Source organism: Acomys minous, assembly GCF_964271855.1.
Source record: "Acomys minous genome assembly, chromosome: 6".
In the NCBI taxonomy this organism is placed as follows: Eukaryota; Metazoa; Chordata; class Mammalia; order Rodentia; family Muridae; genus Acomys; species Acomys minous.
In genome coordinates this window covers 80320070-80344224 of record NC_140487.1, presented here as the reverse complement: position 1 = coordinate 80344224, position 24155 = coordinate 80320070, and the positions used below count along the sequence as shown (strand labels likewise).

Genomic DNA, 24155 nt, shown 5'->3' with positions numbered 1-24155 from the left:
TTCACGGAAGTGCATTTCAATCTATGTCCCTACAGAACTTAAAGTGGGCAATGCTTCTGGTTTTCCTGGTCATCTATGTGAACATACACACACTACAAACCAATTTTCACATAGCACAAAGCGTGTTGTTCTCAGCAGGAGTATAATGGGACTTGAGAGCAGAGCCCACCAGGCCTATTTACCGACCGATAGTTCAACTCTGCCAGGTACCTACTACTACAGAGGGCACAAATTCATGGCAAAAAGCCTAAGTGTTTTGCTTGTTTGTTTGTTTGTTTGTTTGTTTGTTTCCAGAGCCCTGGTTTGGAATTAGTGGATGATGAGAGATAAGCTATCTTTTGCCTTGGCCATGGTGTGGCCCTGAGGAACTTTCTCAGCCAGCTCTCTTCTTCCCTTTCCTTTGCTCCAAGAAAGCACACCCTGTTTTTACTTGACTCCAAACCCATCAGTCGAGTCAGCCTGCCAGGTACAGTATCCTGGCTGCAAAGGAAGGCCACAGGGCATGTGACCCAAGCTGGACTTGTCATAGTAACCTCTGCCTGTGACTCCAGGTGGAAGAGAGCATGGGACAGTGATTGGAGACAGGTCAGCTCAGGCAGAGGTGTTTCAAACAAGAGCTGGGATGAGATACTAAGATGGGCAAGCCAAGGCTTTTCCTGTGACCCGCTGAGTGCTGTTTGCCTACACCCATCCCCAGGTTCAACCAACAGCAGAATAAAAAACATGTTTCAATGAGTGTTGATATTTCCTCATCATTATGCCTTCATGGTACAACTCTAAACTACACTAGGTATTCTCATTAATCTACAGGCGATTTACAGTATATCGGAGAAATTACCTAGGTTACAATGCAAACACTTGGCTATTTCGTATAGGAAACTTGAATGTACACAGATCTTGGCATATGTGTAGGTCCTAGAGGCAATCTGTGGCTGGTACAAGGTCTAACTGCGTGTGTGCTTGAGAGCTGTGGCTGAAGCTGCCAGCAGCCAGGTCTTCTGCCATGCGAGCAGCAGGACCTGCAGGGAGACACAGGATTAGAATTTCAGGCCACATAAATAAATGTCGGATATCGTGGCTCCATTTTCCCTCATCTGGTGTGTCTGAACTTAATCTCTTCATTGAGATCTGTCTACCAACTGATAAAAATGGTTCAAGAGTTGCTGTTCTTAATTTTTGTTTTGTTTTGTTTTCACATCTAACTTCCAGGCAGGGCACAATGGGAGGGGAAAGAGGACAGGGTCAGTATGAGCAAAGACTCTGATCCTTGGGCATCTGTTGAGTTTGGCCTCTGCCTCTTCTGTGTGTTTTCCCATGTTGATCTACATGGACACACTCCAAAGGTTACTTGAGACCAATGACTGTCCTTGTTTTCTCGATGTCTTTCTGAAGTGCACAGAGGCACGTGCTCCAGGACACCCTGGGTGACAGGCACCCTAATGAGGCCCAGACATGTGTCTGCTTCTGGGTTCTGTATGCCATCCCAGGTGATTGGCTCTGCCTTCTAGAAACCCAATCAGCCACTTCCTCCTTCGCTTCTTGAGTTACCTCAGTCACTGCTTCCTTTTTTTTCCCCCCTTACAATAATCCCAGCTACATTTCTATCATGCACACCCTGTAGAAAGAACCCAACCCACCATAACAGGCAAGCTAAAAGGCAGTGAGTTTTATTACTTCCTTGAAACAGGGATATTTCAATGCTCAACTAGCAGGAAAATCAGATTTGTATTCCCTAGAAGCCCTAAAATTACTGGGGACCTCAATTATCTCAGCCATTCAGCTTTCAGACTTATTATTACTATGCAGCCTAGAACTCACAGCCTTCCTGCCTCTGCCCTCCGACAGGGCTAGTGACCGGCAGGCAGCACCTTGTCACGCCTTCCCCAGCATCTTGATATGAGTATCATTCACTCTATAACCAATGTCCTTCACATAGTAGAAAATCTACTGAAGCCACTCCTGGGTTTTCTAAAAACTGCTTCCCAACACAGAGTAAGAGGAGAAAGTAATGGGGGATTAAAAAAAAAAAAAAAAAAGCAAAAGCTGTTATCATTTGGTTTCCATAGCAAAATATAAACCAAAAGGAAATTCTTGAGTTTATTGATTCTCTCACATCAAATGAATGATAATTGGCATTTGGATTATAATTACAGAACAAAACTCTATAACTAAGTTTTTATTTTAATTTTTTTTAACATTCTGTGTATGAGTGTTTTGCCTGTGTGGTCTAAGTGCACCATATGCATACAGTACCCTCAGGGGCCCAAAGAGGGTGTCAGATTTTCTGGAACCGGAGTTACAGATAAATTATCGTGAGAACATGTTTGAGGGTGCTGGGAGCTGAACCCTGGTCCTTTGGGAGAACAGACCCTGCTCTTCACCTCCGAGTCATCTTCTCAGCCCCCATCACTAAGCTTTTACAGTTCCATTCTACACATTCATGAAGAGAAAAATAGGAATTTTAGAAGATTGCCTTCGATTTCTGTATCACAGAGAAAAAAGGTGGTGAGAATGAAAACCTACAGAATTGTTTCTAAACAGGTGAAAATTAAAACGTTGATACCTTTTCAGAATAAAGGTTAAGCATGATTTGACACAACAAAAAGGGCGTTACATTCTCAACTTGGGATGATTTTAAATTCAAGGAGACTAATATAAACACATGCCTCCAGTTCTGGTGCATCGCCGAATCATAGGTTACGTCAACATTCTTGCTTCAGTTATAGATTAGATGTACTTGACATTATGAAATACATTAAACTTAAAACACTGGTAAATATGTGTGTTGCTAAGTGATGGGTTCATTTATAAATGAACTTCAGTGAGTATCTAAGATCAAAGGCTTGGTTATGGTGAAGATGCAAACACTCCTGGCTTTATGAACCTGACATTTCTTTTTAGTTCATCTCCGCCGCCATCCTCTCCATCCCCCATGAACCTAGTATTTCTAATTACTGACACAGAATATCCACGTGTCATTGAACCACCTACAACCTGCGTGTTAGGACTCCCCAGGACTCTCTTGGCCCCTCCCTACCCCTTCCCTATCAAGTTTCCAAGGAAACACAATCCTGCCCTCTCGAGACTCAAACACCACATGTCGTAACATTGCCTTCTGTGGCAACAGGAACAGAAAACAGCCACTGTGACTTTTTTTTTACCCCTCCTATTTCCCCCTGACACTATTTCCCTCACACCAGAAGGGGACAAAAAGTTATGCAAACCGTGGGACCCCAGGAACTTAAGTGCCTACTGTGACCATCACTGGCAACTGTCACTAGTTGTGTAAGATTCTTGTGGTATTCCAAGCTGGGTTCCCATTTAGATGAATGGTTCCCAGGCTCTGGACTTCAAAATGACATTTCGAAATGCATGGAGAACCACCTTGCACTTGCCAGCTCTTGTTTTTTTTTTCCAAATAAGGATTCAGAAAAAATGTTTTCTACCAATAGCATCATTTCATACTTTAAAAAAAAAAGTTTCCTTTTAAGTCCAAGAATGTAGGTAGGACATTGTCTTAGCTTAAAAGAAGGGAGGGGACTCGTCAACCGCAAGCATAGGAAGCTAACAACTATATGATAATCACCTCCACCAATGCTCTGTCATTGAAGATAAGCAATACCTTCAAAGTGTCAGATTCAAAATATTTTAGTAAAGAGCTTATATAGGGGTAGGAAAATTATAAATATATATTTAATAGACATTAAGATACATGAGTGAGAGAGAGAGAGAAGGAGAGAAAGAGAGAGACAGAGACAGAGGAGGGAGAGAGGGGGAGAGAGAGAGAGGGAGGAAGGAGAGTCAGGGAGCCCTGCGCTAGTGTGCTGATGAGCTCTGGCAATGGAGGGAGGGATAGGGATTAGACAGAAAAGGGTTTGAATACAAATGACTGTCTTTTGCATTTGTTTGTGTAGAGCAGTGTTTCTCAACCTTCCTAACGTGCTGCGACCCTTTACTACAGTTCTTCATGTTGTGGTAACCCTGAACCATAAAACTATTTTTGTTGCTACTTCACAACTATAATTTTGCTACTGCTATGAATTATATATAATTTTATATATAATATATAATCAGATATATATAAATATCTGATATGCAGGATATCTGATATGTGATCCCAAAGGGGTCATGACCCACAGATTAAGAACCACTGATATAAAGGGTGACCATGTACATAAAGACTAGAGGTTGATATTTGGTATCTTCGTCCCCCTCCCCAAACACCCACAAAAATATGACATGCATGCACACTTACAGTCATGTGCCATGATGGCCAGCTTTTACATGGGTTCTTAGGATTGGAACCATGCTCTCATGTGTGTGCAACAAACATTTTGCGCACTGAGCAGTTTCTGTGCCCTGCTTTTTTGTTTTTGTTTTTGTTTTTCATTTTAGTAGAGGAAAGTTACAGGAGACATTTTAAGATCTAACGCTGTTTATAATTACACTCGATACAGTCCTCAGTTAATGGCCCAGTCTCCAATGGCATGGCGTCAAGTGGTACTGAAATGGGCAGCTTGTTCCAGGACTTCGTATTTAGCTCACTGATTAAAACCACAGCCTCACAAAGGTATAAAATAGAAACAGCAGCAAGCACTTCATCCAGTTCAGAACATCTGTCATGAGTTACAGAGTGCCACTTTTACCAGAGAGCTCCAGACTGCTGTGTGTGGATGGTACCAGGGAGCTTTAAAAAGCCTGGTGCCCGGCTCCCGTCACCACACACATACGTACATGGATTGGCTGGCATGGAGTAAAATTTGGGAAGGATATTTTTTCAAGAATCTTTGTTATTTATTATGATTACTATTATTGCTGCTGCTGTTCTTGAAGCTTTCAATTTACAGAAAATCTGATCTTTAAAAAAGTGCAATTTTCGGCCAGGTGTGGTGGTGCATACCTTTAATCCCAACACTCAGGAGGCAGAGGCAGGTGGATCTCTGTGAGCTCGAGGCCAGCCTGGTCTACAAAGCAAATCCAGGACAGCCAAGGTTAGCACACAGAGAGACCCTGTCTCAAAAAAACAAAAACAAACAAAAAAAGGGTACAATTTTCATGCCCCGTAACTAAGTTTCTTTTCCGGCCTACATTTGTAGGATGCACTGACCAAATTATTAAAATAATATTAACACATAATCTTTTTCTAGCTGGACTCCACATACTATTCACATTTTCCTTTGCCGCAGGAGCCCGGCTACGGTGCTGCATGACCATGACACAATGCCCATGAAACTTTTTGCTGGGTTTAGCTAGCACTCACAGTCTGGCAGAGTCTTCATCTTATGAAAACAATCTCAGCTACGGCCTTGTGTTTTTCTCACGATTAGGCTGTGGCCCTGTGATTCAAGAGAGCAAAGGCCAGTGATGTAATGCATTGCCTCCTTCATCATCGCATCACACCAAGAGAGCATGCCATCAGCATCACTCCTTCCTGCCAGTATTGGCCTTAGTCACATGACTGAGGTAGCAGTAACAGGTTTACCTCTTTTTGTTTGTTTTTCTGGAGCAGAGGACCGAACCCAGGGCCTTGCGCTTGCTAGGCAAGTGCTCTACCACTGAGCTAAATCCCCAACCCCGGGTTTTACCTCTTAAAGTGACTCTTTTCCTCCTCTCTACACTCTATTCTTTGGGAAGAAATTAGCATGTGCTGCCCACACTTAGGGACCAGAGAGTCAGCTCTGTGTCCTTGAAGCTCCCCTGCCCAGGAGGTCTATGTTTTCTACCACTTACTGATGCATTGAATTATTTATCTATGGCAGTAGACAGAAATATGAACTTTCTGTTGTAGCTTATAAGTCAATGATGCTCTATAGTGATATCCAACTGCTTTTTGGATCATTAAAGGCTCCAAAACTTGGCTTTTGTTTCCATTAAAAAACAAACCCCATCATTGCAGGTATATTTTTAAGGTAATTCTTTGCTTTGTGGCACAATTACCTGTGCTACATTCATCTTGTACATCAGGTATCACTGAATGAGTCATTTCTCCAATGATATCTGGTTCCTTTATTGGAATAGAATTAGAAAGAGAGATCTGAATAAGATTGAGTGTGTCCTTGCTTCTACACCCGTCCAGCTGACAAAGCTGTGTGTGTGAGAGAGAGAGATTATTTTCATATATTAACCTTTGTCGCTGTTGTCATGTAAGCATAAATCCACGCTGACCTTTCCCCCTCTCATCCAAGACCACAGGGTTCAGTCCCGCCATCTCACCTCACTCGCCTGTGTGCTCTTTCATCAGTGACTAGAAATACGGGATGGAACTGTCAGAGTTCCAGGCACCTAACTGTTTGATTTCAAGAAACACCTGTTGAAGGTTACTCATTGCCACCCCATGTAAAGAAACTCTATCACCTGGACTACAGGGCTAATGGATAATCCTGGTATTGGTTTCCAAAGCTACTTAGGGCAGCAGCTTTTCTCCCCAGTCCCTTTGAAAGACATTAGAAAATGTGAATAAATTTGCTTTTGTCATGTTCCATATTCTACTCTGGGATCCTCCTGAGCAGTTTTTCTAATTGTATATATTAAGGGCCACTGTGAACTGTAAATAAAGTCCTATGGCTTGGACAAACGCATACATAGTGTTGAGTGAACTCACTATTACACCAAGCAAAATGGGCACTTATAGAAAACACTCTGTGCTTCACTCAATCAATCTTCTTCCTACCCGTGGTCCCAGTAATGACTGAGATCTATTTGTTTTCTCTGTAGTTTTGCCTTTCTGAAATGTACTATAAATAAACTCATATGGTTTATGGCCCTTTCAAGACTGGCTCCAACCTCTCTCTCTCTCTCTCTCTCTCTCTCTCTCTCTCTCTCTCTCTCTCTCTCTCTCTCTCTCTCTCTCTTTGTGTGTGTGTGTGTGTGTGTGTGTTGTGTGTGTGTGTGTGTGTGTGTGTGTATCTCTGTTTCTTTCTGTCTGTCTCTCTGTGTGCCTGTCTCTCTCTCCTCTCTCAGTCTCTCTGTGTATGTGTCTGGCTCCTTTTGGTTCTGTCATTCTCTGTCTCCCTCCCTCCCTCCCTCTTCTCTTTCCTCCTTCCCTCCTTCTGTTGCCCTCACCCAGCATCTCCCGCTCTTCCCTGTATGGACTCTGAGGATGGCTTCTTTGCTAACTAGTCCCCAGAAGCTACGGAGTGTAACACTCTACCTTTCTGCAATGTTGCTCTTTCCTGATCTTTTCACAATTCAGCCCCACTGGCCACACATTGATGCCTTGAGCAGTCACACCGCCAATCCCAGATGGGAGTTTCCCCCTGCTAGCCCCTGCACGTGGGATACCCTCTTGCTCCACGAGTTCCTGTCCATCTCCTTTATCTAACTTAGCACTTTGCAAAAGTGTCACATCCACAATGAGGCCCTCGTGAACACAAAATAGGAATGCTCGTGTGACAGATGCTGCATTTCTGTTTGTAGCTCTCAGGCCTGGGCAACATAGTCTTACTGACTTACTGCTGCTGCCTTTCTTTAGTTTCTGGAGCATCCGCTCCATCATGAAGCCTTATCCCAGGCTCGGTACAGTATCTAAACCATGCTAATGGTTAGCCAGTTAAATCTCTCTAAAAATCATTCTATCCATCTGCTAGGGCTGGGTAGACCAAACACTCAAAGTTTATTTTCTCCAAGTTTTGAAAGCTGGAAGTCAAGATGGAGGCACTGGTCCTTTTTGCCTCTCCCATGGCCTGTCTTTTGCCAGAGGATGGAAGCTCTTGCTGGGGTGGCAGGGCTCCTTTCTACATGTCTGACCCTGAGTAGGTCCCTGTGTGTTCAAATTCCTTTTTCTAAGGACATTGGTCAGATAGAGTCAGGATCCACCCTGACAGCACTACCTCCAAAAACGCTCACACTCAGAGGTAATTATGCTTGGGTTCCTAGTGTCAAACCCACCTCCCCAATATGCCACGCTTCCTCCATGCTCGGCGCCTAGGCTAACAATCCTTCTCTGTGGTAAAATGCATTCTGGTTGTGGTGGAAACTGAGTCTCAGAGACGGTAAATGTGGAGTGTGGAACTCCAGATCAGAGCACCTGTTTTAGGTGCACAAGACCTTGGCTTCCACCCCTAGCCCCACAGTGAAACAGAGAGTGGAGATTTGTCCCCATTGACCAGATCTATTTTAGGTTCCTGTCTCATCAGCTTAGGCCAAACTATTTCACAGGTCCTGCTGCATGTGTGGAATGGGCCTCAAGGAGTTTGCTGCTGCTGTTGTTGTTGTTTTTGTTGTTGTTTTCTTCAGTTTGTTGACTCCCCAAAAGAGAAGTGAATGAAAACACAGCAGTGTTCTGGTGAGCTTGCTGTCTAATTCCCTCATCTTTCCTGCCTCCTTAAAGTAAAATGTTTGATTCATAAATGTTTGATAGCCTCCCCCTTTGCAGCAGACCAGAGGAAATCAGAAGCACAGCATCATGCTAAAGATGAGTGCCCCTCGAGGTAGGTGGAGATGAGGCTGCTGCTCAAATGTGCACTAGGACCACACAGTGCTTCTTCATCCAAGATGTGGCCATGACCATTTACTCTTGAGACACACATGAACAAACCAGGCAGTTTTCTAACGACACTGAAACAGAAAAAAAGGCTGTGCTTTGATTCCTGCTTGTAAGCAGATTGCCTTCAGATAAAGACAAACTTTGAAAGGGGTCATCTCTTTGTGCCTGGCAAAAATAAGACTCAGGCTATTCTTCAGTGAGCTTTTAAAGAAAACTTTATGTATTTATACTTAGATAATAAAACATAAAGTCAGCATATACCTGCATAACTTGGGCATTAGAGGATCCATTGATGTCATTGTGAGGTAACTGGCTGCCCTTTGGAGAGTCTAAACTAAAATAAAACTGGGAGAGGATTAGGAAAGAAAAGCACGGGGACCAAATAAATGCATTTCCTTCTTCTGTTTGTGTAATAAATGCACTTATTGTTGCCATGGCAAAAGGGCCAGTCTGTTTTCTCCTTCCTCTCTGTCTCTACCTATTATTATATCCAATACCAGAAAATGCCATGCGTCCCATCGCCATCCGGGATCACTGTGTTATCCACGCACTCTGTGTTCATCTCTCCCTTCCGCAGCCTTGGTCATGGTTATAGAGAAAAGGCGGTTGCTGCCAATGGATATGGTTTCTACTGCATTAGTGGAATGATGGGAAGGAAGGAAGTGGAAATGTATTGAGTCAGGAAGGCCTTCCTAGCCTGGGAAAGCCCCCCCACCCCAATGGAAAAACTCTAAAAATGTCATGAAGCAAATGCCACCATATCAGTTAGCTAAATTGACTTAGTAGGGGTTATTTTGGCCTTCTGAACACAGCCATAACAGCAAGAACCATATTCTCGTCTGTTATACCTAGGTTCAGATCATCAGATACAAAGTCTGAATTAGAATTAATAACTCCACAGTGGTTGGACGGCATATGATATATCCTGCCTACTTCTTTATGCCACACTGGGTAAGGGACAGAGGCACACTGCTATGTTTTTAAAATATGACTAGAAATTTTTATAATCACATCATTTCATTCATTAATTCATCTACGTACTCAAAACCATTTTTAAGAGCATATTATGTGCTAATTAGGTTGAAATGCAAAAACAAAGAAGAGTTTCCCCTTTATCTCAAAAAAAATCTATATTCTAATTGTATTGTATAAGAGGCTGTTGGATAAATAGTGCGTTTTTATTTAAAAGCTAAAAGACTGAGTTTGAAAAGCTATGCCTGGGAGGACGAAAATGTTAGGGGAAAGCCAGCATCTGCAGAAGATAATCCTGAAAGACAAGACAAGTGCTCTCATCCTGTCGGTTTGTTCTGGGGCTTGGATGCACAAACATTTAGCCCAGAATCTTCTTTCCTGTTCCTAGTCCACCCAACCTGAGGAAAAAGGGAGGCACAGCCAGTGGCTCCTTTCTCAAACACCTCACATGCCTGGTATTTGTGTTGAAATTATCTCACAGACCAAGGGTACTGCTGGCAAGCTCAGGGCAGGAAGGGTTCCTAGTCTCAAATCTCAGAGGAATCCAGACACGGAAACATTTGGATCCTAATTGCAAGTCTCTGAATAGATCTCACATGCAATAAAAAAGTAATTTAGGATTAAAGCTACAAGAGTCAAAATTGAGCTAATGGACCAAATATTACAAAGAATGGGCTATTCAGTGAGTGTGCGTTTTAAAAACTCATCTGAAGCAATACTTTTCAAATTGTAATGTGCGTACAGTCCTATTAAACATGAATTTTGCTTGAGGTACTGATCAGAATCTGAGGTTCTTCATTCCTCACAAGATCTTACATCGTTGTGCTGCTGTTTGTTCTAGACTGGCCTCTCAGGTCACACTGAACAAGAGTTATCCAATAACGGGGTTCATGTGGACATACGGGGTTGACAGTCAGTGACAGTGTTCCAGAAATCATTTTCAGTGACACACACGAATGGACTCAATGTTGCCTTTCAAGTCAAAGGATTAGACTCAATAGCTTTATAACAGAAATTTCCATGTGGATATTTCTTTCCAATCTTGAAACACTTTCACATAAATAATTTTAAGGAACAGACACGCCTTTCTACCCCACTTCAGTAGATGCCAACAAAGACCTCACTTCTATTAAGCAACTAGTTCAAAATTCACTCGATTTCCCAGCAAATCTACAGAGTACTACCTACCTACTCTTACTTACTCTCTGAAGCAGGATAAATACTCAACAATGAATTAAACAGAGATGGTTCGTGCCCTCCAAAGGGCAAGCTCATGACATATCTACAAGATGTGTTTCATCTGTTGTTAGCACAGTGGGTTTTCAAACCTGCTAGGGTTAGAAAATTACATTGTGATAGTGAGACTAAGGGGGAGACCACCCATGACTTAATGTATTGGAGGGCTAGTAAACACCAAAGAAGAGTGAGTGCTGCTGGACTTTCCAAGCAGCGCTGGCTCCATTTGGATGCACAGCATGACCCTGGCACTCTGACAGGCCAACTCTTCACCACGCTTCAAGGAATACTGGCAAGAATGAGACCATCGTAACTACTATAAACAGAGTAGAAACTCTGAAAATTCCATCTACTCATTTCCCCACAGATGACCTGCCCTTCACCTCTCACTTTGGAAGAAAGGACAGAACAGGTGGTGAGGCTCTGCCCTTCTTTCACACTACGGCAGAAGACACGTGGGACCTCAGAAAAAGTTAACAGGATCCAAGACCTCACAGGCTGAACTTGTGTGAACTTACAAATTCCTTTCATTAATAACCTTGGCCTAGACAGCTTCCTGCCCTAACTCCCTCCCTTCTGGCCCTCCACCACCACAAATAGCATCCTAGGTGACCTCCATCATATCTTATCTACCTTTCCAACAGCTGGTACACTGTTAGTCCAAGTGAAAGAGATGGTGAGAGAGATAAATGTGCAAGCATCTAGGACAGAGAAAGATGATCATGGTTGAACCAGCCTTGAGGGTGGTAGAGAGGCTGGTGGATCACTGAAGCTTGCTGGCCAACCACCCTAGCCAGGAAAAAAAAAGCAAGATCTTGGTTTAATGAGAGACCTTGTCTTTAGGAATTTAGGTTGCTAGGTGGCAGTGCACATGCCTTTAATCCCAGCACTCAGAAACTAGAGGCAGATGGATCTCTGTAAGTTCCAGGCCACCCTGGTCTACAGCGTGACCTCCAGGATAGTCAGAGCTACACAGAGAAGCCATGTACAAAACAAAACAAATAACAACAACCAAAAAAGGAAATACAGTGGAGAAAGAGAGAAAAGACATCTGATGTTCATCTCTGGATTTTGCACATGCACAGGTGCTCAACTACACACACACACACACACACGCGCACGCGCGCGCGCGCGCGCGCGCGCGCGCACATGGATACTGGTATTCCATTATCAATCAGTATCCTCTAACTCCTATTTCACTCGTTGGTTTTGGTTTTGGTTTTTCGAGACAGGGTTTTTTTGTGTACTTGGCTTTCCTGGACTCTCTCTCTGTAGACTAGGCTGGCTTCAAACTCACAGAGATCTGCCTGCCTCTGCCTCCCGAGTGCTGGGATTAAAGGGGTGCACCACCACCACTTGGCTACCTATTTCACTCTTAACACAAGGTTCAAATCCTTTCATTGTTTTCTTAGCTATCATTACTTTCTTCCACTCTTCCTCTTAATATTTAAGCCCAAACATTTAGAAAAATGTTGAGATAATTTGATATGCCTTTCTATGATATTTTGCTGTGTGTCAAATATTGATCTTACCCAGTAAATGGATCTGAGATAGAGCTTTTAGTGTAATAGGTTAATTGGAGAGTGATCAGTGGAGAGTGATCCCTCCTGCAAGGGAGTGGGAAGATAGGGGAAAAGGCAATATAAGTGCTCCAGCCTATTACACAAGGAGCACTGATTACAGGAAACAGGCTGCCTTTCTACCCCCAAACTGTCTGTCCTATGATACCAGCCTTTTCTGACCTGCAAGGATCATCTGGATGAATCATCTCTCTTCCTCCAAGAGCAAGTTCTAAGGACTGAGCTCATCCGTGAAGTGTCAGCATTCAGTACTGCTCACATCCACGGCAACAACAATGTTAGTGCTATCAGAGTAGCACAAACAGTATCTGTTCCTATCTCCCTCTTGTGAGACGTGGGTTCATTTGCTGCAGATGCTAAATTCACCTCATGTGGAAGGAGCTAGTCCAGGATCTAGTTTGCCTTTTTCTCTGGGGAAGACTGAAAGATGAAGGTTGATGGAGCGAACTATAGCATCACCCACTACCGTGATCCTTCAGTCGCCACTGAGTCTCACCCTGCTTTCCTTTCTGCTCTTGCTTCCCTTTGCCATCAGCTACTGTCTGTGATAGTCCAGGTGAATTAATGGTGGAAAACTCTGACTCTCCTTCCTCAGATTCCTCACCATCCTTTTCTTCCCATGCCATGTTTCCTGTACTTACACACTTACCAATTCAGTCAGGATGGTGTCAAAAGACACCCCACTGGATTATATGACTGTTAAATATCTTTTCCTCTGATATCACCATATAATAATCTTATCACCTCCAAGAGTTAATCACACATTCCAGGAAAGATTTTGCTACTTTCCTACTTTATAAGAACCATGGAGTGACCTATGTTGCTTAAGTGGACTCAATGCAAAATTGTTCCTCCTTTGAAATACAGAGAGAGCCAGATCTACCAACTGGATACTCGGTGGTCAAAGGAATTTGCATTTCTGCCCCTTGTTTCTATGTGTTCTGCTGACTGGACACAGCAATGGCCACTAACTTGTGGAAGATACAAATGCTGGAGGATAACACGGCATCCATGCAGGGAAAGCTTCCCTAAGTTGTTGCTGCAGTTGCTTCTTTGAGAGCTAGCCTATCATTCTAGCAGGCCATCTGCTTCTGGACTGCACAGTATGCCGCTGAGTCAACAATCTCATGACCACACACCCCTGCCATGTCTTCTTCACTTCATGCCACCTTCTACCACATCCTGTATCAAAGACGGTGTACCATCTCAGAGAGTGGGGATGGCTGACATGGCATATCTGGGAAAACCAACTCACACATGTGTCAATTGTAGGGAACATGTAACTGTTCTTTCAAGGTGAAAGAAGTCAACTCCATTACATGTGACTCATTGGTCTTTCAGACAGATGGTTGCAAAGCATGCAATGAAGAGTAATTGAAGAAGTTCAATGTCAAGAAGAGAAAAAAACTAAGACTGGGAGAGAAATTACAAGTTTCTGTCAAGTATAGCTACAGAAGCATTACTAATAGTCCAACTCCTTGACAGAGTAATAAAAATTCTTAATTTGTTCCATTGATTTCAGTTACTGATGTTCAAAATAACATCCTTAGGTTTCAGCTAAAATTTATAAGACAAGACAAATGGCAAGAAAATAAAAAGCTAAGCATATGGCTCATACCTATATTTCTAGCCTTGGTGGTCTGAAACAGGAAAATTACCACGAATTCAAGCAAGCTCCAGACCAGCCTGTGTTATAGTGTAAGACCTTATTTCAAAACACAAAAAAAGAAAAAAAGAAAAAAGAAAAAAAAAGATTGAAGAGACAAAGCCAACACCAGACACCGATTAGGATAAGAACAAACACTGAAATGATCAGATTGGGGATTTGGAGGACGGTGGGTAGTATGGAAAGGGCCAGAGCAGAGACAGTACACAACAGGAGATGGGGGACAAACACCCTAGAGAGGATGGGGGATGGATCAATAGGGAAAGGACGTGCTCCACAAACATGGGGACCTGAGTCCGGATCCTAGAAGCCATATAAAGGCCAGGTACAGGTGACATGCTTGTGATTCCAACAGGGCGTACAGAGGCAGGATGGTCCCGAGGCATATCTGTCCGGGCAGTCCAGCCATAGCAGTGAACTTTGGGTTCAATGAGCGACTCCATACAAAATACGGAGGAAATGACTGAAGACGATATCCCAGTGTCAACCTCTGGCCTCCACATGTGCCTATTCACACATGTCACGTAGACATCTCTCTCTCTCTCTCTCTCTCTCTCTCTCTCTCTCTCTCTCTCTCTCTCTCTCTCTCTCTCTCTCTCACACACACACACACACACACACACACACACACACACACTTTTTTTAATGCTGGAAACCAAAACCAGCTTAACAGAACCAAGAAAAGCCTTGATGATCTTGAACACAGGTCAACAGAAACATGCAAAACTGAAATTCAAATAAGCAAATGAACAAAAATATCATTAGACCAAAATATACAAGAATTATTTGGAAGTCTCTAAAATACTATATGGGCACTTAGAATACTAGAAACAGAAGAAAAAGCTAATGATACCAAAAAAAGTAATAAAAGATGGAAATTTTTCTAAGATTAATGAAAGGCACAAAACTTCAGATCCAGGAAGCTTAACTAAATAGAAGATTAGCTTCTATTTAAAAAATAATAATGCCTGGTATACTCAAGCTTGACACAATTTAAAAGAAAGATTAAATCTCCTAAGAGGAACAACAACAGAAACCCACTTTACTCAGAAAGGCCAGAGATAAGACTTATAGCGGGCTTCTCATCAGAAATAGTGCAAGAAGAGACCAGAACGCATCTTTTTGGGTGTTGGACAAAACACTTTAGAATATAGAAGATAAATCAAGAGCTTCTGAGACAAAGAAAAGCTGAATGGATTCATCTCCAGCAGAGCTGGAAATACAAGAAAGAGTAGGAAAAACTTGTTAAGGTCAAAATGCGAAGCTGGCGTAGGTACATTTGTCCAATGTGATGCTGTGAGCAATAAGAAGGAACACGCCACCACTCCATGCAAAAGCACGGATGAAGGTAAGGGTGTGAGTGCATCAGCCTGAGGAGGATGCAGATGGCCTTCTAATTGTGTGACATCTAGAAAAGCAAAATCCTAAGGAGTTTTAAGAGCCAGTGGTTTACAGGGTTTGGAGGAAGAGGAGATAAGAACAGGTAAGGTACAGGGAAGGAAAATTATTCGTTGTGATACTTCAGTCATGGAGACTGTCTAGACTATTAGCTGTTTAAAACTTCCAGCATTATGGGAATCTGATTGAGTGCAAACTTGAAAATGCAGTTAAGGAGTCACAGGAAGGAATTCAGAATGTATGAATCAAGCTAACCAAACAGCAAACGTATAAAATGACATCACCAAAGGAAACAGGAGGAAGATGCAGCCTTGAGTAGCATGAAAAATGGGTGGACTCTTGACTGGATGCAGAAGAAACTGCACATAATGTGCATTCTCCATCTCTGTTCTCCAGTTGATAAAGTTGTATCCCAGAAAGAGCAGGAAAATTATCCTGAAACACTCTCCACAAGGCTGAGCCACTGAATAGTGTGTGGCACGTGGGAGCTACACTTCTCGCTGTCTGGGTAGAAAGCTACAGACAAGAAGGAAAGGGCTAGAATGACTCATGTGGCTGAAGCTTGAAATCATGTTAGGCTTAATACAGATATAGATGAGAGCAAATGAACCTGTGCCTCATGGGATGTGGAAATAGATGGATACAAATAGAAGCTTCTGTAGACTATGACTGTAGTAAGATCGGCATAAAAACATGTTTCCTTTCTCTGTTGGGTGCAGAAGTCTAGAGGCCATGATGACTCAGTCAGGGCAAACATCTCAAACATTTAGATCCTAGATTCTAAAACATTCTCCAGCAAAACAAGAAAACAGAAATTCTCAGAGAAACGGCTGGTTCTACAACTACAGAAAATTTTACCAGTTAGGCATAAAGCATGCTATAGTGCCAGAAGCTAAAGAAAGAAAAACACACACACACACACAAACCCCCAAGAAATTCTAATAGAGGTATATAAGAGGGAACAAGGAGCCAACACATAGAGTTCGAAGATGGCCAAAGGTGGACCAATTATAGAAACAAACTAAATCAAGTAGTGTTGAGTTATAATCCCAAATGTAAATATAAATCCAGGTGAGTTGGACACTGATGTAAATGAATGGCTGGATGTCACTAACAACAACCAAAGGAACAAATCTGCCATACTGAGAATTTCAAATCACTTGTGTAGCACGCCCACACATGAGTGGCCCGCACCTTCTGAACCAGCGACCAAGAGCTCAGGCATCCCTGTCTCACGCCAACCCCAGGATATAGGTGAGGGCTGCAGCAACTTCATCCCAGGAAGCATAATGCAGAACCTCATTGGGGGAGAAACTTAATTGAAAAACCTAAAAAGCACCACCTCAGCCAAGGGGTGAAGGTCCACACACCCACAAGGACAAGCCATGGTGAAACCCTCCATGGTACATGAAGAAAACTGCACATGACCTTTTGCTCTTCCCCCAAACAACTTTTAACTCCAGTTTAATCCTGAGAAAAAAATATCAGACAAATGTCAATAAAAGAACGTTTAGGATCATCATGTCCAAAAGTTATCAAGATCACCAAAATAATGTAGAGACTGACATGACCATAAGGACTGTCTCAAGACTTGACAACAAAAAATGTAGCACATTGCATGGAACCCTCAGGAGTAACAATAACTTGGGAAGAGAGGCTTTAAAGAAATCTGGACTTGATCTTACTTATTTATCAATAAGCCAATGGTAAGTGAATAAATAATAATAAGTAAACAATGCTGAGATATAAGATGCTAAGAAGCAGACTGGAATTATGGCTAAGTAAGGCTGCTTGCTGCTCTTCCAGAGGATCTAAGTTAGGTTACCATCTCCCATGCTGGGTGGATCACAACTGCCTACAGCTCCTGCTCCAGGGGATACAGCAACCTCTTCCAGCCTCTACAAACATCCACATATATAAGACATACATTCACACAAAAACCAACTCATAAGTAAAAGTATTTTTTAATTAGTAACAAGAGAAACATGACTAGGGTACTGAGAAACTGTCTTTGTTGCTTTCATTTAGATATAAGGCTGCTAAAATAATTTTTAAAAAGGCCTAAACTCCTCTTAAATGCATAATTAACCTTTTATTCTAAAAGAGAGAAATGTTGCCCATATATGTACAGAAAAATAAGTCTGCTGTACTCTAGATAAAGGCTAGAATAATATAAACAGAAAACTATATACAGATAATCAAAGAACCATGAAGCAGAAGAAAATGAAGATCCTACACATGCACAATAAAGGAAATGAAAATAACCTACTGATGTGTAAAGACCCTGGAATAGAGAGAAGTCAGTGCTCAATGTCACCACCATGGGACAGAGAGAAGTCAGTGCTCAATGTCACCATCATGGGACAGAGAGAAGTCAGTGCTCAATGTCACCATCATGGGACAGAGAGAGGTCAGTGCTCAATGTCACCTTCATGGGACAGAGAGAAGTCAGCGCTCAATGTCACCACCATGGGACAGAGAGAAGTCAGTGCTCAATGTCACCATCATGGGACAGAGAGAAGTCAGTGCTCAATGTCACCATCATGGGACAGAGAGAAGTCAGTGCTCAATGTCACCACCATGGGACAGAGAGAAGTCAATGCTCAATGTCACCTTCATGGGACAGAGAGAGATCAGTGCTCAATGTCACCATCATGGGACAGAGAGAGGTCAGTGCTCAATGTCACCATCATGGGACAGAAAGAAGTCAGTGCTCAATGGCATCACCATGGGACAGAGAGAGGTCAGTGCTCAATGGCACTGCCACAGCTGATGAAGGCAATCGACAGGATGCCTAATAACCAGATGAAGCTCTTCAGCATGGTTATGATGTTGGGTAAACACCACTCACGGGCTTCCTATTCATCAATTTGATATGGCATACAGCCAATTGTTTAAGGACTTTGTTTGTTTGTTCATTTGTTTTTTGTTTTGTTTTTAGAAGTTAAGTAAAATATAATACTTTTGGGGAAAGCCACAGAAAATAAAATGCAAGTGGAGGAAAACAAATATTTCAAGAGAGTAGACATTAAAGTGAGTAACAACTGTCAGAGATATGAGCCGTCTGAAGACCTCTAAATATAAGTGGTTGAGCCCAGTGATGGTGGTGCATGACTTTATTCCCAGAATTTGGGAGGTCGAGGCAGACTGATATGTGAATTCAAGGCCAGCCTGGTCTACAGAGTGAGTTCCAGGACAGCCAGGGCTACACAGAGAAACCCTGCCTCAAAGAGAAAAAACAAACAAGGCTTCAGGAAGATAATGGGTTTCCTCTAAGTCTGAAGGATGAATGACAAGCAAAGAACAGTTTCGAAGAGAATGTGAGAAAGTGCACATTGCTGCTTGTATGCATGGGCCCATTTTACAACTGGAATCCTGCAACTATTTGCTGCACTGGGTTTAATCGATGTGAAATGTTAAACTCGAGGACACAGTGGCCACATAAGTGAAAGGAAGTTACAATTTACTCGTTGCCATTTTATTCTATGCCAGCTTAGAAACGTCCCTTGTTTGTGTGTGTGTTCCTGGCTTGCTGCCTCCTTAGAGTAAACATCACAGACAGCACTGTCCCATTTCCCAGAACAAAACAACAGCATCATGTAACAGTTAAGCCAAAAAGAAGAACTCCAACGCAGATACAACCAACCCCTTGCGCCAACTTCTTCTAACTCTGTTGACGCTCTTCTCTTGATTACATAAGTGGAAACGGTTTTTAAGATACACAACATTTCAGCCAAGCCCGACATGTGGGCCTGTAATCCTGGCAACTTGGGCAGCTAAGGCAGGGGGATTGCAAATTCAAGGTTAGCCTAAACAACAGTAATAGCCTGTCTCAAAGTGGACAGTGAAAAAAAATGAATATGGGATTGTAGCTCAGTGGAAGAGTGCTTGCCTAGAACACAGAAGTCCCTAGCTTTAATTCCTAACACTGTAAAATAGGTAAATAAATGGATATGGCAAATATAAGGAAAAGAGACAGCACAGTAACAGGCCTAGAGATGAGCTGAATGATGAGCTAAACAGCTTAGCATGTTGTCTGCATTAGTTTTTCTAGCAACTTGACACAACCTAGGGTCATCTGGAAAGTAGGCAAGTCAGTGTGGCATTTTCTTGACCAGAGGTTGATGTGGGATGCCCAGCCTACTGTGGGCCATGCCAACCCTGGCCAAGTGGTCCTGGGAGGTTTAAGCATGAGCCCTAGAAGCAAGACTGTAAACTGCACTCCTCCGTGGCCTCTGCCTCAGGTCCTGCCTCCAGGCCCCTGCCTTGAGTTCCTGTCTTGATTTCCCTTCATTAGCTGTAAGAGGAAATAAACCCTTTCCTCCAGAGGTTGCATTTGGTCATGGTCTTTAATAGAGCAATAGAGGAACTTAAATACTACATATGGTAAATGTTATGTTCCTCAAAAGACATATAAGATGGAAAGGGGAAATTTTTTCTGGGGTCCCACCCTTAGGCAAAGTCCTACTGATGACGAATGACTGCTGGGAGAGGGAGAACTAGCCAGAGATGAGCTCACTGACCAGCTGTTCAGTATAAAATGGTCATCCCTGAAGTTAAAAACAAACAACAACAACAGGCTCAGATGGTTGATTTATATATTTGTGCATACATATCCATAAATAATGAAAGGGGGAAAAGGCTACCAACTTGAGAGTGGGGAGATGGAAGGGGCTTGAGGGAGTGTAGCTGGGAGGAGATGGGAGGAGGAAATGGAAGGAGGAAGTGACGTAATTCTACATTAATTTAAAACTATAAAAATTTAAAGCAAATAAAAAGTTTATGTTATATATTTTACAAAACAATTAGCTTTTAACTTAAAAATGGAATAAAAGTACACAATGGTCATTACTTAGCCACCATTCCTATAGAGAAGAGAGGGAAAGGCTGGCATTGTCCTGACCCAGGTAAGGCTAGATTCTGAGGAATGCCATAAAGACAAAATTTGACCCAAGTATATCCAACTTAGAAAACATGGAGAAGTTAGTTTAAAACTCACCATGAAGTAGCAAAAACAAAACAAAGCATCATAAGTTGTGGGGTGTTTGCAAGAGACAGACAAAGGACCAGCAGGGCACGAGAAAGTGCTAGCAATGAGGAAAACAGCCCGCAAATGCTTCGGGTGTGTTAAGGACCCCATCCCTGATGTGTAGCTGCAGAACTGGGACAGCCAGAGAGTGATGCCGGAGAAGCAACCTCACAGCTCTGCCAGTGTGGAAAGAGGAAGATCAAGGCGCTTCGTGGGAAGGTGACAACTAAAAGCTTGAAAAGAAGATGGATTTCGCCATGACTGGTGGAGAAATGAGATTTCCATGTGACAACAGAAACATGACTCCTGAAACCAGGAGAGGCCAGTGATGGTGGCAAGGTACCAAGCAAGGACAAGGACCCAAATGCAGGAGAATTAAGAAAACAAGGAGACAACCTTGGAAAGAAGACTAGGGCCCCTCAAACATTAAATAAAATCAATTCGTGGCCATAATAAGGAGATTATGCTCATCTTGAAGCTTCCTCAGGGTTGGTGCTGGGATTCATAACTGCCAAATACCGTGCCTATAAGGTGAATAGTACATTTTTGTCAACTTAATACATGAATATGTAATAAAATATATTTTAATTATCATTCAGGTCTTTTTAATGTTTTTCTTACAATATCTAATAAAAAGTAGAGGTGATATGAACACAGCATTCTGGAAATAATGTCAAGAGAAGTCTGATCAGTTCTAATGCCACCGGCCTGCTTCCCACCCCCACCTCTGCCCACGTTCCCCACCTCACCCCTCCTCCTCAGCAATGCCCCCTTATCCTTGCATCATGCCTGTGTGCTGGTGACCATGCAATCCCTCTTTGTTAAGGTCTCTTAACAACACCTTCTTTTTCCATCTCAGGGTCCCTTTTCTAGTTTCCTGGCTTCTCCTCACACTACGTCCCACTTAAACACACATCTCTAACCTTTAGAAGCTAAGAACCACATATGAAAAATAACAGGTAGTGTTTGTCTTTCTGAGCCTGGGTTACTCCTCATAATATGATATTTTACAGTTCCAATCATTTTCCTGCAAAATTTATCCCTTCTCCTTTTTTAAAAGCTGAACAAAATCCCATGTGTGTATACATGCCACATTTCCATTACATCTTCATTTGTTCCTCTGTTGCAACAGGGTTTCATGTAGCTCAGGGTATCCTGAAACTTATTATATAGCCAAGGGTGACTTTGAATTCCTGATCCTTCTGCATTTACTTCCCAAATTCTGGAACGACTGGTCCACGCTACCACATACACACACAGTTAATAAACAAAAACCAAAATGGAATGCAACGGTAATGAAAAGTTGGAACAAATAAAATTGTTTATTGAAAATCTATATGGCTCAATATTAGATCAGAGGGGGAAGGAATTTACAGTTTTGAAGTGTTGAGGTTGGGACCTCTGGAAATGATGGAGTGAAAGCCAGGAGCTTCGCAAGCCTGGTTGTGCATAGGCTAGACTGTTTCAGTGTTAGCACTTCTCACTACAAGCCAGCAGTTTTCAACCTGTGGGCTGAGACCCCTTTAGGTGTTGAATTACCCTTTCACAGGATCCACATATGAGATATTTATATTATGGTTCATAGAAGCAGCAAAATTACAGTTATGAAGTAGCAACAAAAGTAAGTTTATGCTTGGTATCACAACAACAGGAGGAACTGCATAAAGGGTCCCAGCATTAAGAAGGTCGAGAACCCCTGCTTTAGGCACAGCTCAGCATATGCCTATGATACAGGAAGAATCATAAGTGACTGTAATTGATACAAAGTTTCGTTCATATATTATTTAGCTCCACTTTTTGAAATAGCTAGAAACAGTGTTCTTAGCCATCCTTAAAGGATGCTAAGCAACTGTTTGCTTCAGGGAATGGATAGCTTAACTCTTATTCAGGTTTTCTCAGTAGCGAATACAAATCCAAACAAAACGCTAATTAAATAGAAAAGTTGCCATATAGCTTGCTTCTCAGTTTTAGGGGCCATCCATTTTGCCTTAAGTACTCCTTAACAGGTACCTTTTAAAAGAAGATAAGAAGAAAACTCAATGTCCCAGCTCAGTGTTTCCATATCTGCCCTGCTGGCTGGCAGCAATAGGAATGAGCTATATACTCTCACCACAGTGCATGGCTCTGGCTGAAAAAGAGCTTTGCTTTTTATACCCCAGACATCGGATCAGAAGTCCTCTAGGCCAAAGGCCATGTGGCAAAAGGGTCTCTCCTAGCACACAGAATCCGAGACAGTGAGCCAGACTGAAGGATCTGATCATAATTCTCTTTGCAAGCTCGAACGAAAGCCAGGAAGAGCATGGTGTTGGTGACCTACATATTTGTTCACCAGTAGTGATTTACTTAGTTGAGATGTTTGCCTTTTTTTTTTTTAAATCTCATTTCTTACTTCAGAGTAATATAAGCACTTTAGGTCTTTTTGGACTTTTACCATCTAAGCACAAATGGGCAAGCTGGCTGGAAATGGGTCCTCTCTTCAGAGTTCTTTGATGTTCTCTGACACATTTGTATATTTGAAGAAATAATTGTAATTTTAAGGGGCATAACAAACTTTAACAACTTCACATCTGAAGTAGGAAACATAGTCAGGGCCAGGCTGGTTTTCCGCCAGCAACAAGAATACAGAGAGAGGGTGTAGCAAAGAAGCAGAGCACACGGCTGTGGCTCCGTGGTTAGGAGCACTGGCTGAACTTTTAAAGGACTAGGGTTCAATTCCCAGCACCCAGACAGAAGCTAGCAACCATCAGTGATTACAGTTCCAAGGGATCTGGCACTCTTTTCTGGCCTCAGTGAGAACTGGGCATGCACATAGTACACAGACACACATGCAGGCAAAGCATCCTTACACGCAAAATAATTTTTAAAAAGAAACAGAACACATTACACAAATCAGAAATCTCTGTCTCTGTCTCTCTTGTCCCTGTCTCTCTCTCTGTCTCTCTGTCTCTCTCTGTCTCTGTCTCTCTCTCTGTCTCTGTCTCTGTCTCTCTGTCTCTCTGTCTCTCTCTCTGTCTCTGTCTCTCTCTGTCTCTGTCTCTGTCTCTGTCTGTCTCTGTCTCTCTCTCTCTCTCTCTCTCTCTCTCTCTCTCTCTCTCTCTCTCTCTCTCTCTCTCTGTGTGTGTGTGTGTGTGTGTGTGTGTGTGTGCTATTTAGCCAAGAGTTGTCATTCTGGAGTCTTAAATCTACTTTGTGGTCAAGAGCTAACTCAAGCTCCATCAAATCCCTGGCTTTTTAAACAGTGCTCCACCCTGCTATTTAAGATCTACACTGTGGATTCTACAGCCATCCGTACTCCTCAGCCTCCTTGTGGGTTTGAGCAGGCATTTCATGAATAACATAAACTATTTACACGCAGCTAGCCACAGTCCGTTCTAATTCTTGGCTCAAACGTGAGGAAACTCACTCAGGAAGGAGCTTGGAAAAGGCTTCCAAGCCCCCAAGTCATCCAAGGGGGTGGAGGCTTCAAAGGCACGGTAGCTGGCTAGGAAGGACTTTTTCCTAAGTCCAAAGACAAAAACACACAGAAGAGACTTTTCACAACATTCTAAGAGATGGAATATTCCTGTAGAAGCCTAAACCTTAAATCACCACGTTTGTCTTAAGGAGTTACCCTTAAGACAGCGGTCCCTCTGAATACCATTTCTGCCACAGACCAATTTCAAACAGCTGACACTGAAGGGGAAAGTTCAGAAAACCCGCAGTGAACTGGGGAAAACAGAGCCCATGCCAAGAAAACAAAAACTTAAGACGCACAAGGGAATCTGCTCATAGGAAGGAAAAGAAAAAAAA

General features: G+C 42.6%; 1 pseudogene across 1 annotated transcript in view; it reads right to left on the bottom strand.

Annotated features, from left to right (window-relative positions):
- The window catches only part of LOC311599842 (DNA-directed RNA polymerase II subunit GRINL1A-like), a 30675-nt pseudogene that overhangs the window by 554 nt on the left and 5966 nt on the right, over positions 1 to 24155 (bottom strand). The window lies entirely within an intron of this gene.